General features: G+C 46.7%; 1 pseudogene; it reads left to right on the top strand.

The window, feature by feature from the left end:
• The first annotated feature begins 293 nt into the window (after positions 1–293).
• The window catches only part of LOC120969848 (uncharacterized), a 44,096-nt pseudogene continuing 29,829 nt past the window's right edge, over positions 294–14,560 (top strand).

Here is a 14,560-nt window from a genome sequence, read left to right as displayed (position 1 = left end):
CATTTTTTAGCGCCGGCGGCGAAATATCGGCCCAGTCGCGCCCCCAAGTCCTCATTTATCGCCGATTTGGGCCGAAATAATAGCCGGCGAACCTGAGCCGAACCCAGCCCCCTGGGGGCACCTGGGGCCGCCGCCCGAAGCAAAAAGGCGTGTGGGCCCGCTCTGTCGGCGACAGACGGGTCTTTTCCCGCCGTTTTCCCCTTTCCCTCCATTTCCTCATGGCTTCCCCCCTTCTGCCCCGCCGCTTCCGCCATTCTCCTCCGCCCCCCCCCCCCCCCCGCCATTCGGCCGCCATGTCACCAAAGAAGTATTCGGCCCTTCGCTCCACTTCTGCTGCTGATTCCACCCATCCGAAGCAGAGGAAGCCGAGGGTGCCGATGGCAAAACCACCGGGTGTGTCCAACGCCGAGTGGAGGGCGGAGGTTCAGCACCGAGAGGCTGTCACCATCGACCGGCGGAACAGGCTCAACACCAAGAAGGCCAGGGACGCGGCCGCGTCGGCGGCAGCGGAGCAGGCAGAGATGTCTCCACTACAAAAAAAATTACACTTCCGTGATGATACGTGTTTGTCACAGTAGGTCGCGTTTTTTGTCATGCATGTACATCCATGACAAATTTATGACAGAATCAAGATAGTCATACCTGTGCTGTCGTAGAAGTGTTCCATGACATTACCAAAATTATCATCACGGAAGTGTCCACTTCCATGACGATAAATCGCGCGTCACAGAAGTGCTTTCGTCAAGGGTGACCGACACGTGGCATCCACCGTAACGGAACGCCGTTAAGCTATCGGGTCGGGTTTTGGATCCGATAACCCGTTAACAGCCCCGACCAATGGGGATTTTCCACGTGTAAAATCATCATTGGCTGGAGGAGACACGTGTCGGGTCCGTGTTGGCACAGGTGTCACTCATCCAATGGGCGAGACGCGCCTATGATATGTTGACACGTGGACCGGACCATCAAGTTTAAATGGGCCGGCCCAACTGAAGGCCCACGAGATTTTGCGGACCATAATGGGCCGGCCCAGCTAAAGGCCCACGAGATTTTGTGGACCATAATGGGCTAGCGCAGCTAAAGGCCCACAAGATTTTGCGGGCCATAATGGGCCGGCCCAGGTAAAGGCCCACAAGATTTTTGTGTGCCATAATGGGCCGGCCCAGGTAAAGGCCCACAAGATTCTTGCGGATCATAATGGGTCGGCCCAGCTAAAGGCCCACGAGATTTCGCCGACATTAATGGGCCGGCCCAGCTGTAGGCCCACAAGATTTTGAGGACCCTAGTAGGCCGGCCCATTAACTGGATGCCATGTTTTGGGCCAAATGCCGGCCCATATTTGATCCGGTCCATTAATGGACTGCCACGCTTCGGGCCTAATAGTGGCCCATATGAGATCCGGCCCGTTAAAAGCCTACCACGTTCTGGGCCAAATTACGACCCAGATCAGGTCCGGCCCTTTAAGAGGCTTTGGGCTCAATTATGGCCCATATCAGATTCGGCCCGTCAACTAGACACTATGCTTTTGGGCCCACTTGCTAAAGGCCCACTTAGTAATTCGGCCTGATATTAGTTTTGGCCTATTAAGGGCCCGTTTAACATTTCGGCCCTATATTAATTTCGGTCTGTTAAAATCCCGTCATATAGTTGGGCCTAACTACGGTCCGGTTTGCATCCGGCCTGCTCGCAGCCGATATCTGATTGGGCCAAACAAGGACCGAGACAATTTTGGCCTGTTAAAAGCCCGTGATTTGATTCGCACAATCATGGGCCGGGGTTCATTTCGGGCTGCTGCCGGCCTGTGAGCTGTTCGGTACGTTTCAGGCCCAACCTACATCGTGATTGCATGACGGCCCGATTATGTACCGTAATTTTACGGTTTGGCCGGTTTACTGCGAAGACAGGATATATATACAGTAAAATAACTGCAGCATCGTGAATAAGAAAAAACCTAGACTATACAATAAAGAAATTACGGCATATTACATCCACTGGGCATCAAAGTTCGCCACTATGATAATAAAGCACAAGCAGACATCAGATTACATACACTGGGCATCAAAGATCGCCACCAGTGCAAATAAACATGCCGACAAAATAATATACAAAACCGACAGCACTTCAATAGAGTTCAAGAAAGGTTAGCCCTGCTGGGGAGCTGCAGCGCAAGCAGCTGAGCAAGATGATGAGACTGCGCTTGTTCAACACTCATATCTTCCTCACTCCGAAAGATAAACAAGCAGACAGATGACAGGTTTTGCACATAAAAGTATCAGTGCTGACAATTCATCACATTTCTTACTAACGAATAAAGTGACACAGTTTAAAATTGCATAACACAATATGGTATTGTTCATGTCAAGACGTGGCAGGAAATGACATTGTGAAGGAGTTGGCAGCTTCACGACACCACTGGATTACAGATCAAGAACTCATAAGTATCAATGGTTAGTGTGCTGTCAATTTATACCATTTCAGATTGGCAAATAAAGAGACGGTTTAAATAATAGTAGAATGATATGACATTGTTCATAGTTAAGACATTGCAGAATATGACATTGTGCTGTAGTGGGTAGGTTCTCCACACCACTGGATTACGGATGAAGAACAGAAGCATACATGCAGTGCAAAAGAAGATCACTTGCTCTGTATAGTTTAATTTACATGGTATGAAGAAGGAACTTGGTTGTACAACTGAAAACTTAAATTGAGAAAGGACAAACTTTTATTTATGAACTACATAATAAACTTTAAACAAGCAATTTGATGCAAACACCAAAAATAAACAGCTGTTGCAGTCATGCCTAACCAAATATATACAACAAAGTTTGAAGGCTTGAGATGGACAAACTTACATTATTGGTGAAGACAGGCTCTATAAAGGCCTTGTCCATGCTGATGGGGGGCAATTCAAGAAGTTTACCACAGAATCTTCTTCAAAAGCATTGCCTTTATTCTACATTTTGTTAAGAGTAAATATAGATGTGATAATATACGAAAAAATGGAGAATATTTAAGATAAGATGAAGAGTGATGCTACATAACCAAGTAGCTATAAATGTAAGTGCAGTGATACAGGCAAAAGGTACAGCCAAGAGCAATGCACAGCTAAACTTCTTCAGTTCCAACCTTATGGTAAGAGTAAATATAGATCTGATGTGTAGAAAATGGAGGGCAAAGGAAAATAAGCTGCAGAGTGATGGTACATGAACAACTACCTGTCATTATATGTACACTGATAAAGGACGGCATGTACTTACAAGAACAATGCAGAGCTAAAAAAACATTGGCATTGGATATATTCTACACTAATGTAACCATTCATACAGATCAGATAATTTGGAGCGAACAATTGATAAGCAAGCTATCATGCATACTGCTGTCACATAATGAACCAGGTATGTATGCAAGTACAGTGATACAGGACAACAGGTACTAACAAGAGCAAATCAGCGGGCAGCATATTTGCGATATCCTGTCGTTCTTGTCAAACCGGAATTCTTCTTCGAGCAGATTTCCTGCAAAAAAGATCTGTAAGGCACATGCGGAAAAGTAGAAGTTCAAATTGTCATGTGATTTCATAGACAGTACCTCATCCTGGGAACGAGACCAGTGCATAACAAGGTTTTTCCATTCAATGTCTTCTAAATTTAGCACAGGAGACTTCACCGGAAATTCGTTTATAGACTTGCCATCAAAGTGTGATTTCCTCAGGTAACACTGATACTGCTGCAATGCTTCCTTGAAAAGCACAAGCAAGCTTTGCTCGTCATGACTATCCAGATTGACCCTCGCCTAGTTACAACAATGTAATGTAAATCATTGATGTGTTCAATCAGCAGAAAACAGGAAAATAATAACCATGAATAATAGCACTTACACGTAAGTTGGACAGGAAGATGTGAAAATGGTGTTTGTCTTCACAATAATCTTCCCATGATGGGAATATATGCACGTAGTCCCTAACAACATTGAAAGCATTGTCTTTTAAACTGGGAATAAATGGAATGGGGTTCCAATCTGCACGAATTGGCCGTCTCTGTAGTTGGGATAGGTCTTCGGCCGGTGGACTTGTTGTACTTTTTGCTGGAGTGGGATTTTTCTGTGGTACAGCTGGTGTTATGGCAAATGAAATCGGTATACCTTTTGATAGAGTGCAGGTCCTGTGTGGTGGGGCTAGTGGTGTGGCCAGTGAAGTATGGGTATAGTCTGCTGGAGTCGGTCCTACGTTTTGTGTCACTGGTTGTACAGTCAATATAAGTGGGGTGTTGTCTGATTTCTCCGGCACCACCACGTTTTTCAAGGACTTTGCTAGTGCTCCTTCAGGTTCGGCAATCACCCTCTTCCTTTTTGATGTCTGATGCACAAGAACGGCATTTGAGTGGAAAAACATGGTATGATGACAGATGGAATATGTATTGATAATGGATGGGCATGGCATCTCGACATATATGATGAGTAAACTAAGCAGATGGCGGTGCAACAAAGTAGAAGAAATGCAAGACAACATATGCAAGATACCCGCAATCAATAAAACATTGCCAAATTAGAACAGGCACCTTGATGGGTGAACAGGACAGGCCATCTGCCTTTGACTCCTCGAGGTTAGAATAGTCATTAGGATCATATTCTGAACAAGAATCAATAGGTGGGGAGCGTATGAGTTTCATTGCATCCAGAATGGCACTCAATGCCTTGGTGCCAATTTTGTAAGTCATTGCAGTGTTTAGCTTCAAGAGTGGACTGCTGCTAGTGCGACACAAAGTAGCTACACAGATCATAGTGTAGATATAACGGGAAAACCTTAAGCATCAGAGTAAAATCAGCAAAGTGGAACTTGCTGGAATATATGTGCTAGTATTGCCGGTACGGCTAGAAAGGCTTCGAATACCAGCTCTCTTCAAGTGAAGGTGTGTTACTGTTAATATCAGTGTAACTCTCAAAGGCGACACAGCTCCCCGCATTTCCTTGCTATTCTTATAGGATTCAAGTGGGCAGGCCACTACAAATCCTATTCCTATGTTTACAAGATCCTACGAATCAAAGAGGCTCAAAGTGTCCATCACAACCGACCGTATAGACCTCTACACTGCAAATGTCCCTGCTCATCTTCAGTACAAGGAACATACTGTACTACTATCATACTCCCTCCATTCCAAAATATAAGTCTTGGTAGAGATTTTCACTATGGATCACATACAGATGTATCCAGATACATTTTAGAGTGTAGATTCACTCATTTTGCTCCATATGTAGTCCATGGTGGAATCTATACAAAGACTTGTATTTAGGAACGGAGAGAGTACATATTAAAGAAGAACGGAAGAGGAACATGGTAAAGAAGAGCAAGCAGATTTTGGATAATAAAATGTTGGTTGCGCAGTGCCCACACATGATGAACCAGAGCGCATTAAGAATGCAACTCCCAGTTGTCTCTCGACCATTTCAGGCGGTTGGATGAAGATCCTACGTCTCCTAACCCTTCTTCTTCCTCGTCTCTGATTCTTCCCATACAGAACACCGCACGGGCCGCCGGCCGGACCACCGGCCCCCACCGCCTGTGTTCCTCCGCCACCCCCACCCCCACCCCCGCCCCAACCCCCACCCGCGTCGAGTTTTCTTCGTTCGGTGAGGCCCCACAACCACCCGAGCCCCTTCGATCGCACCGGCGAACTCCGGCGAGCTCTGAAAAATCGACTGACCCAATTTTGAAATTTAGTCTACTGTGATTTAACTAGTGTGGAATATAAAAGGGGAAAACCATAAGCATTGGGAGTATAGTGTTGAGCCTGCCATGGCGGATCTGAAGGTGCAAACCAGACAAAGGCAACTTCGCAACCAAGACAAGAAATCAGAGTAAAGCAGTGGCGATCTATTTTCTTGCTGCGATAAATAAGTTGAGCAGATACGAAAGAGTACCGCCTCTGGTGCGGCGCTGTGTACGCATCTGCTGAGAATTTGACGGTGCTGCGGTAGCGATGGCTGTCGGCGGCGTGGAAGCAGATCTAGGAGGGTAGACAGTGGTGGCGGGGCGCGGTGGACGAGACGGTCGTAGGAGCGGCGCCGGCAAGGTGGACGACGGCGGGGATGAAGCGAGAGGACGGGATGCAAGGATCCCGGTCCGAAGCCGTGGATGAGAGAGGTTGATCTCTTGTAATGGACGGCGGCGTCGGGGTATCAGCTCCGGCATGGTGGAGGAGGACGGCGGTGGATGGGGTGGCGGACGGCGGCGGACGGAGGAGGGTGGGGTGGAGAGGGTGTTTTGGCGCCCACGGAGTACGAATGGGGAAAAGGGAGGTAGAGAGGAAGGGGGAACCATGTATTCAGGGCGCGCTTGTCTCAAATGCGAGGAAATTTACAAACTTAGCCCCCGTTTCAAATTTCTTCTACATCACAGCAACATTAGTCGGTTGGGGATAGGACGGTAATCTCGCATACACCGAATATTTGCCGACGAGAGTTTGTTTTTGGCGCCCACCGTGTATGAATATGAATCGGGGAGGGAGTCGATTTCGGCGAGGACACACTGTGTTTTGGCGCCCACCGTGTATGAATCCGGGTGAGAGGCGGTTACGTCACGTTTGGGTGAAATTACAAACCTACCCCTATCGAAACCTATAGAAATCTAGCAGATAGGCAGTAGTGATTGCCATCTCGCAGATTTTGGTTTCGGGCGGTTACTGCGACTTTCCCCGCTTCGTTCAAATTTTGCAGAGTGCACGTTTACCGTGCCAACTCAATTCGAATCCCGTTTGTATTCTATTTTTTTCGGGCGGGATCCATTTTCAATTGGAATTACATTCTATATGCATCATTTTTTTAATATACTTTCAAAAGCACAACAAAGAATTCTGCTCCTTTATATGTATAATATGATTTACAAATACAACGATCTCAAAATCTTAAGGTTGAATTCAAAAAAAATTAACCAAATTATGTTCTACTAAAATGTATGGATCAGTAATATCTACATATTAAATAACATAGATGTGCGTGAATTCATATGTGTCTGCATGTTTGATAGATCAATTTTGGTTCGAGTATGGATTACATGTATCATCATCTCGAATTCAAATATTTGAATCCCTTTTTTGTTCACTCCTTTCACGCCCATCTCTCTCGCATGCATGCTCCTTCAGGTAGCTATCACTCTCTTTTCTCCAGCTCACCCGCACGCTCACTTCATGTTTCTCCTATCCTCACAAACATGGTCTCTCGACGTCTCCCTTGAGAAGTGTCACACTCTCCCTATCATTATACATTACACGGTTTTCATTATCTCTCACGTCTCTACTGTTCTCTGGTATCACTCGGTACCTAAGCTTTCTTTTTCACCGCCACACACACAGTCTCCACTCGTCTTTCACTTTGTCTTTCTCTCTATGGGATTCTCTCACACACCCTATATGTCTCTACATATGACTCATACCACTAAAATTACTCTCTCTCTCTCCTGTAGACACAACATTTGTTGCGGTCTCCTTTTCGTCTCCATCCCAGACTGACATTATTCATTTGTTTACCGATCAAACAACCCCGACTACCGTCTCCTCTCTCTCTCTCACAGACACACACACAACTCCTGCTTCCACTCCCCTTCCTGACTACCGTCTCTCTCTCACACACACAAAACTCTCGCTTTCGCACCCCGACTCGTATTTCTCTCGCAAACATTTATCGACTAGCTAGCCTCTAGATAGGTTTATACACCCGCACACTCGTGCTTCCACCATCGCATACATGTCTCTCTCCCGCTCCTTGTATCTATGTAGATTTTTCTTCCCTTCTTGAGACACGCCCTCTCGATCGTGCACACACACACTATCGCCTCATTTTAAGCTGATACCTGTCGCACACACACTCCTTGTGTCTTTGTCACACATGCACTCCGTCCTCCTCCACTCTCCCTCTCTCTCACACACACATGGGCTTTTTGCAACAACTAGCAAGATGCCCATGCGTTGCACGGAACATCAAGATGCATTTGTATGAGTAGTTTATCTTGTGGGGGGAAGGATGAACGAGGGAAGGCCTTATTTGCAAATGTGGAGAGGGGTGTGGGTATCTTTTTGCAAAATTGCCATAGTTTCCTTCCTATCCGTCAGATATAGATCGGACGGCCTATATTGCAGGATGGCAGGCACACGATCATCACCGACAATGCTTTTTATAAGAGTAGGGATAAAAAATAGAGTTGGTGATGATGGTGGGCCTGCCATCCTGCAATGTAGGTCGTCCGATTTATATCTGACGGATAGGAAGGAAAATATGGCAATTTACCCGCACTCTTCACCATATTTGCAGATAAGGCCTTCCCTCGTTCATCCTTTTCTCCCACAAGATCTTGATGTTCCGTGCAACGCACGGGCATCTTGCTAGTAAGAGTAGAAATTAGACATATACCACTTCTCGAATCTTGAAACCAACAACATTCCTCCCTTATCTCATCAAAACCGCCAAAGGAATATATTTTGAGTGAAACATAACATATTTTTAGTGATATACGTATTTCAAAACTAGACTTTTTTTTCTATCAAATCGGTGAATATGTATTAATCTACTTTGATCGTGTGGCAACGCATTGGCACATTGCTAGTAGTTATTATAATTTTTTGGACACCAGACAAACGGTGGAGTACATATACGAAGAGAAGAGGCGCACGCACGCAGTCGGCCTCTCGCTCTCTCGCACACATGAGTGTTACGTAAAGGCGACGTTCACAAATGAACCCTAAAACCCTAGGTGCACGATTGCTGCATTCGCGGGTACCGGGTACGTGGTGGAGCACCTTTGTAGGAATAGTCAGCTCGCGTGATAATTTGATCCGTAGGAGTTAATGGTCGGGACCACAGGTGAACGACTTGGAGCGCGGTGGCTCGCCAGTTGCCACAGATTGAGTAGCCACGTTTAAAATATTGTTTTTTAGCGGGGTTAAGAGTTCCAATTTTCAATGGCGCGTTATAAGTAGTAAGTAGTTTTTAGAACGATTGGTATGGAGCGAAAATGGAATTCATAGTACTACGTACCTCCTTGGCATATGGTTGTATGTTTTTTTTGGCGATGGAGGTTGTATGGGTTTATGTTGCGAGATGTTGAACTTGGTAGTTCTAGGGCAAATACTATGGTTTAGATTTAGATGCTGGTTTTCAGTAATGAAAATCGGAAGGGGAAACCCTTCTTTGATTAAAAAAACTACTACCTCCATTCTGGTTTACTAGTCCCCATCGTACTTTGGGTCAAAGTTTGTCCATGAATTTTACTTGTAAAATTTGAATGGAAAACGAGATTTTGTTATACCCAAACAAAAAAGGACTGGAGGGAGTGATTGCTCTGACACGGACGCGACCTCTCATAGCGCAGGCATTGAACCGGCGCGCCGGCCAAGAGGGCCGCACTCGCTGCAGGCCCGGCTGAGCACACCTCCTCGCCGCGTGCAACCAGCTTAAGACTACCCCGCCTGCCTTCATTGAATCCGCACGTGTGCCGGCAACACGTCCTTCCGCGAGCTGGCAGGCATTTTAGAACACAAAAAATGACTAAAATATAATTAATTTACGCATGGTCTTGACTTGTTGTGCTCGCACTGGTAGCAGGAACTAGTAGAGGATTTTCTTTATTTATAACTCTCCTCACATTTTTTTTGGCTTTGAAGTGAATCATGGTTGTGGACATTATGTATGAATGTGCAGATATCTATGAACATGAGTTTGATGTGGAAGTTGAACTTGGAATGTCGGGCTTGCACGTGAACTATACCATGTCCAATGCTTCGTCTGTTATTGTTTGGAAAGTAATTGCTGTTATTACATGACCCGAAAAAAACATTTTGTGCCACATCAGTAGATGCACGGACATCACAACAGGCATGCTGACTGGATAAACATTTGAACCTAGCTATTATGAAGGAAATTTTTTATTGACAACAGTTTTAGATAGCAGGAGACGCCTAGCCTGCTCTGTCTCTGCTAGCTTATTTCTGGCTTCTTCCATCTCTTCTTTGGCTTGGGTGAAGAGAGCATCTGATTGCTCTTTTCGCTTCTTCAGGAACTCAGCTACATTCTCAAGGGCTGTTGCACGCTTTCTTTCAGCCTTTACTAATGCCATGAGGACACGAACAGCTGACGACTCCACCTGGCTTGTGTGTAATCCAGCATCATCTGGGAATTTGCACCTTGTGTCTAATCCAGCATCATTAGGGAACTGGCACCTTGTGTGTAATCCAGCCTCATTTTGGAAACATGATCTCGAGGTTGACCATACTTCCCTCCTCGCAGGAACTGCATCCTGACATGAAGTTACTTCTTTTTTAGATCAATACTCAGAGCAACCTAGATCCATTTAGTAGAAGCCAGATAAACAGAACTCGGAGAAGTGAATTCAAAAGGAAAAATAAAATAAAAACAGACTACAAGGTGAGAACACCCACTTCCTACATCAAGCTAAAAACGAAAGCATTAGGACGATTAAGACTTTTCTTATTACACATCGAAGAACACCACGCTTAAGAGAAACAGAAACTACAACATATACACATCGAAGAACACGAGGCTACACGAAAGTAATTGAAAGGGTGTTACTTAACAAAGCTCGTTTTACAGGTTCGGTGCAGCTCCTCTTTAACTTGCCACGCTCCTTGAAGATGTCCCGAATATCCCGTGTTTGGTCTTCATTGCTCCTCTGCATGTTCGCACTCGTGGTTTTAAAATCTCAACATGGCAAGAAAAATATACTAGTAGTAATACTCGCGCATCTTGTGGGCAACATTAAAGCACTCGTCTGCCATGTTAGAGCATCTCCAACAGAATCGCAACGCGCGGCGCTTTAAAAAAGCGTTTACAGTGCTGAGATCGAGAAGTAGATACTAGAGAGTAGAGGATAGTTCTCAGCATAGATAGATAAAAAAAAGATAATTCAACTACTCCTCGTCGTCCGACTCCTCCTCGGTGATGTCCTCCTCCGACGTCTGACTGTAGGCGTGAAGATACCGATCATCATCGGATTCCCAGGGCGACGCTGCTCCTAGCCTCATGTTGAATTGAGCGTCCGCTTTTCGCCTACGCTTGTCCTCGCGATAGGCGGCTCGCTCCGCCCTCCTCTTATCCCTCTCTGCCCTCCTTTGCGCGTAGAACTCGCGCTCGTTGATGATGTCCTGCGGGAAGTGGTGGCGCCACAATGCCCTAAGCCGCGGCAGAGGCGCGAGCTCCTGCGCCCGCTCCCGCGTCGGCACGTTGGGGAAGTTCAATGTTCTATGAGGCCACCGGAGGCGCCACACCGCCGCGTCGTACGCGCGGGCGGCCTCGTTGCCGGTGTCGAAATTGCCGAGGCCGAGGCGCATACCGTAGAACCGGATCTCGCGGAGAAGCCGCCGGAGGGGCGCGCGCGAACGCCGCGGTATCCCCAAGTTTCTCGGCGACGCAGCGACGAGGCAAAAAGGAGCGGGGAGAGAGCGGTGGCGAGGCACAGAGCGGGGAGAGAGCGGTGGCAAGGCACAGAGCGGTGGGAGGGCGTTGGATTTTATAAAGCACGCCGGACGCCACGCGCCAAAACTAGCGCACGCCCGGCCGCTTTTCCCCGCGCGCGCGCGATCCTTTCCCGACGTCTCTGCTATCTCTACTCTCTTATCTACTAGCGCGATACAGGAGCGATGCACAATTACAAGCTGATATTCTGTTGGACAATGGAAGCTATAACCAATTACTTTTACGGGAACAATAGCACCCAGGAAATTTGAAGGGTAGGTATGAACAAAATTGGAACTGCACATGTACTCCTAAGTGATTCAATACACACATTACCAATCGAGGAGGAGAACGATGGTCGCGGCGGCCTCTGTGAGTCATGGTCGGTAACGGGAGTCAGTTCATTGTCCACGACGGTGGTACTTCTGCGCTTGGCGTCGGCTTCCGGGAAGCAGATCCGAGACCGTGGAAGACGATGCCGGGGAAGAGGCTCCGTGTACGACAATGACGGTGGACCGGCTCCAGTGCAGCGTACGAGGTCGTCGATGAGGCAGATGCGCTGCGGTGGACGAGTGCGCTGATGTAAAGGGGAGGAGCACGAAGGCTGCGGTGTCGTGGAGAAGTCTATTTTGCGGTGGGGATAGAAAATGGGGAGTATTCAGGTGTACTACTCTGGGTGCCGGGGTGGGGTTGGCTGGGTAGGGTGAACCTGAAGTTATGAAAACAGCCCCCTACCAAGCGTCATCCGTAGGCCTGTTCCGAAGGCTATGATGGTAACTTCCCACTGCTCGAATCAGGGTCGCGGGAGATTTTCCCGCCGACCTCAAAATTTTGTGACACTGGACTCCCCGTGTGGCGTGTTGAGTGATTCGGCTAAGCAACTAGCGAGTAGTAGTAGTAAACTCTGCATATTAGGTTTGACCGAAGTCAAACTTCCTAAAGTTTGACCAAGTTTATAGAAAAATATAAACATTTACCATAACAAATATGTATGATGTGAAAGTACATTCAATAATGAATCTAATGGTATTTATTTGTTATTGTATATGTTAATATTTTTTTATAAGCTTTCTGAGAGTTTACAAAACTTGACTTTGACCAATGCTAATACGCGGACTTAAATAAAAATGGAGGGAGTACACATTTGTTTTCTTAGTTTGTAGTGAACTAATCATTTGTTGAAATTGTAAAATAAATATATTAGGCTATTGACTTCGAATGTAATGGTCTATACAATTCAATAGTTACAATCATTGTCGAATCCCAAGATGTATACAAGGTCTATAGTACTTCACAACATGCTCAAACTCACATAATCCCAGTCAAATGAGAATCTAAATGCATTTCATAGTTATTACTTTGTAGGATGCAACAAAAACAACCATAACTCCACATCAGCCATTATAGAAGCAACATTTTGACATATCCCAATGTGTGAATGAAACGTGCAGAGAGAGCTTTTGAAGATGGAGCAGATAGGGCGGGAAAGATTGTATGTATGTGGACGAGAGAGTAGGAGACAAACCTAACGAGACAGAGAGAGAGATAGAGAGAGAGAAAGAGAGAGGAAGAACTTAGGTCTGTGAGAAAGATGGATACATGTAATATACATGAGATGTGTGTGCATCTGGATTCTGTATACGTGGAAGGAGAAGAGACAACATGTTTGATGAGAGACCTAGAAAAACATGGACGAGAGGGGAAGGATCTCGTGGGTTGAGGGATTGACAATTTTGTGCGGGGGAGAGAGGGATTGGTAATTTTGTGCAAGAAAGAGAGAGGGTGGGGGGAGGAGTCAATCAGCCGTCGTCACATCACCCTGCTTCCAAATGACCCCGCATTCTCTAGCGCAGTGTGGTCGCCGTCTTCGATCTGCTCGATGCCCTCTTTGAAGATTGAGGTGTTGTGCATGTTGGGGTGCAAAGAAGCACAAGCGAGAGTGGTCGCCGTATAACCTTGGATGGGGAAGAATTGTGTGCTCGGGGGAGTGTGTGTGTGTGTGTGTGTTGTGCTGCGTGTGTCTCTGTGTGTGTGTGTGTGTGTGTGAGTGAGTGAGATATTGAGAGAAAACAAACCTAAGGAGAGAAATGGGTATTCACGAAGAGATTGTGCGGGCCTTGAGGTGGGCAGGGGCCGGGTGAGGGTGTCAAAATGTGCGCGTTGATGCATGTGTTGCATGCGACCGTGCGAGGGACGGACGAATCGAGAGAGATGGTTGTTGTGTTACGGATGCTCCTCTCTCTCTCTCTCTCTCTCTCTCTCTCTCTCTCTCTCGCACGCACACACACACACACACACAAGTAAACTAGAAGACCGTTCTCTCATGTATACACAATGTATCGGCATCTGTCTATGTCTCACTCATGCATGATCATTTGCACATTCACACCTCTCTATGTCTGTATCACACGCACACCGTCTCCACATTGCCCTTCCGCCACAACACACATATGGACACATACACACGTTCTCTCTCAGTCACACACACAAAATCAGTATTAAAAAAAACTAGGGCGCACCTAAAACGTCCAAATCCAAATAAACACGAACTGGAGCTAAATCCAAATATATGGAAATATTGCAGCGTCAAGAACTTTCATAGGAAAAAAAAGTTGAGTAATATTCGAGGATTGTTTTCACACACACAAAAAGATTCGGTGGATGTCCTTCGAGCGCGACACGGTGACGCACCGTTCGATCGACCGCGCGGCCGCGGTTCACGCGCTTGCACAGGATTCCGTATCGTGGCTGTGGTACTAACTAATAAAAGCGCTGCCTAAGTCTAATGTTTACGTGTACTAGTACGGTTTTCTTTTAAGTTTGACCAACCTTATATATAAAACTAAAGTAAGCTCCCACACACGCACTCGTCAATATGCCGCCGCCGTTGCGCATGCCAGCGCTCGCCTGCTCCGGCCAACAATTTCTCGCCCATCACCGCCGTGTCGCCGCCATCCCTGTGCCATGAAGCCGAAGACTCGCCCGCTCACGTCGTCTGCAGTCCCTCCTCGCGATGCCACCGCGCTGCCAAGCACGCGAGCAGCTGGTGGAGCCGCGTCTATGCACATAGCGTACGAAGAGGAGGACGAGCGCGTGCTCC

The sequence above is a fragment of the Aegilops tauschii genome, chromosome 1, assembly GCF_002575655.3.
Source record: "Aegilops tauschii subsp. strangulata cultivar AL8/78 chromosome 1, Aet v6.0, whole genome shotgun sequence".
Lineage (NCBI taxonomy): Eukaryota > Viridiplantae > Streptophyta > Magnoliopsida > Poales > Poaceae > Aegilops > Aegilops tauschii.
The sequence above is the reverse complement of the archived record's forward strand: the minus strand, read 5'-3'. Positions and strand labels throughout refer to the sequence as shown.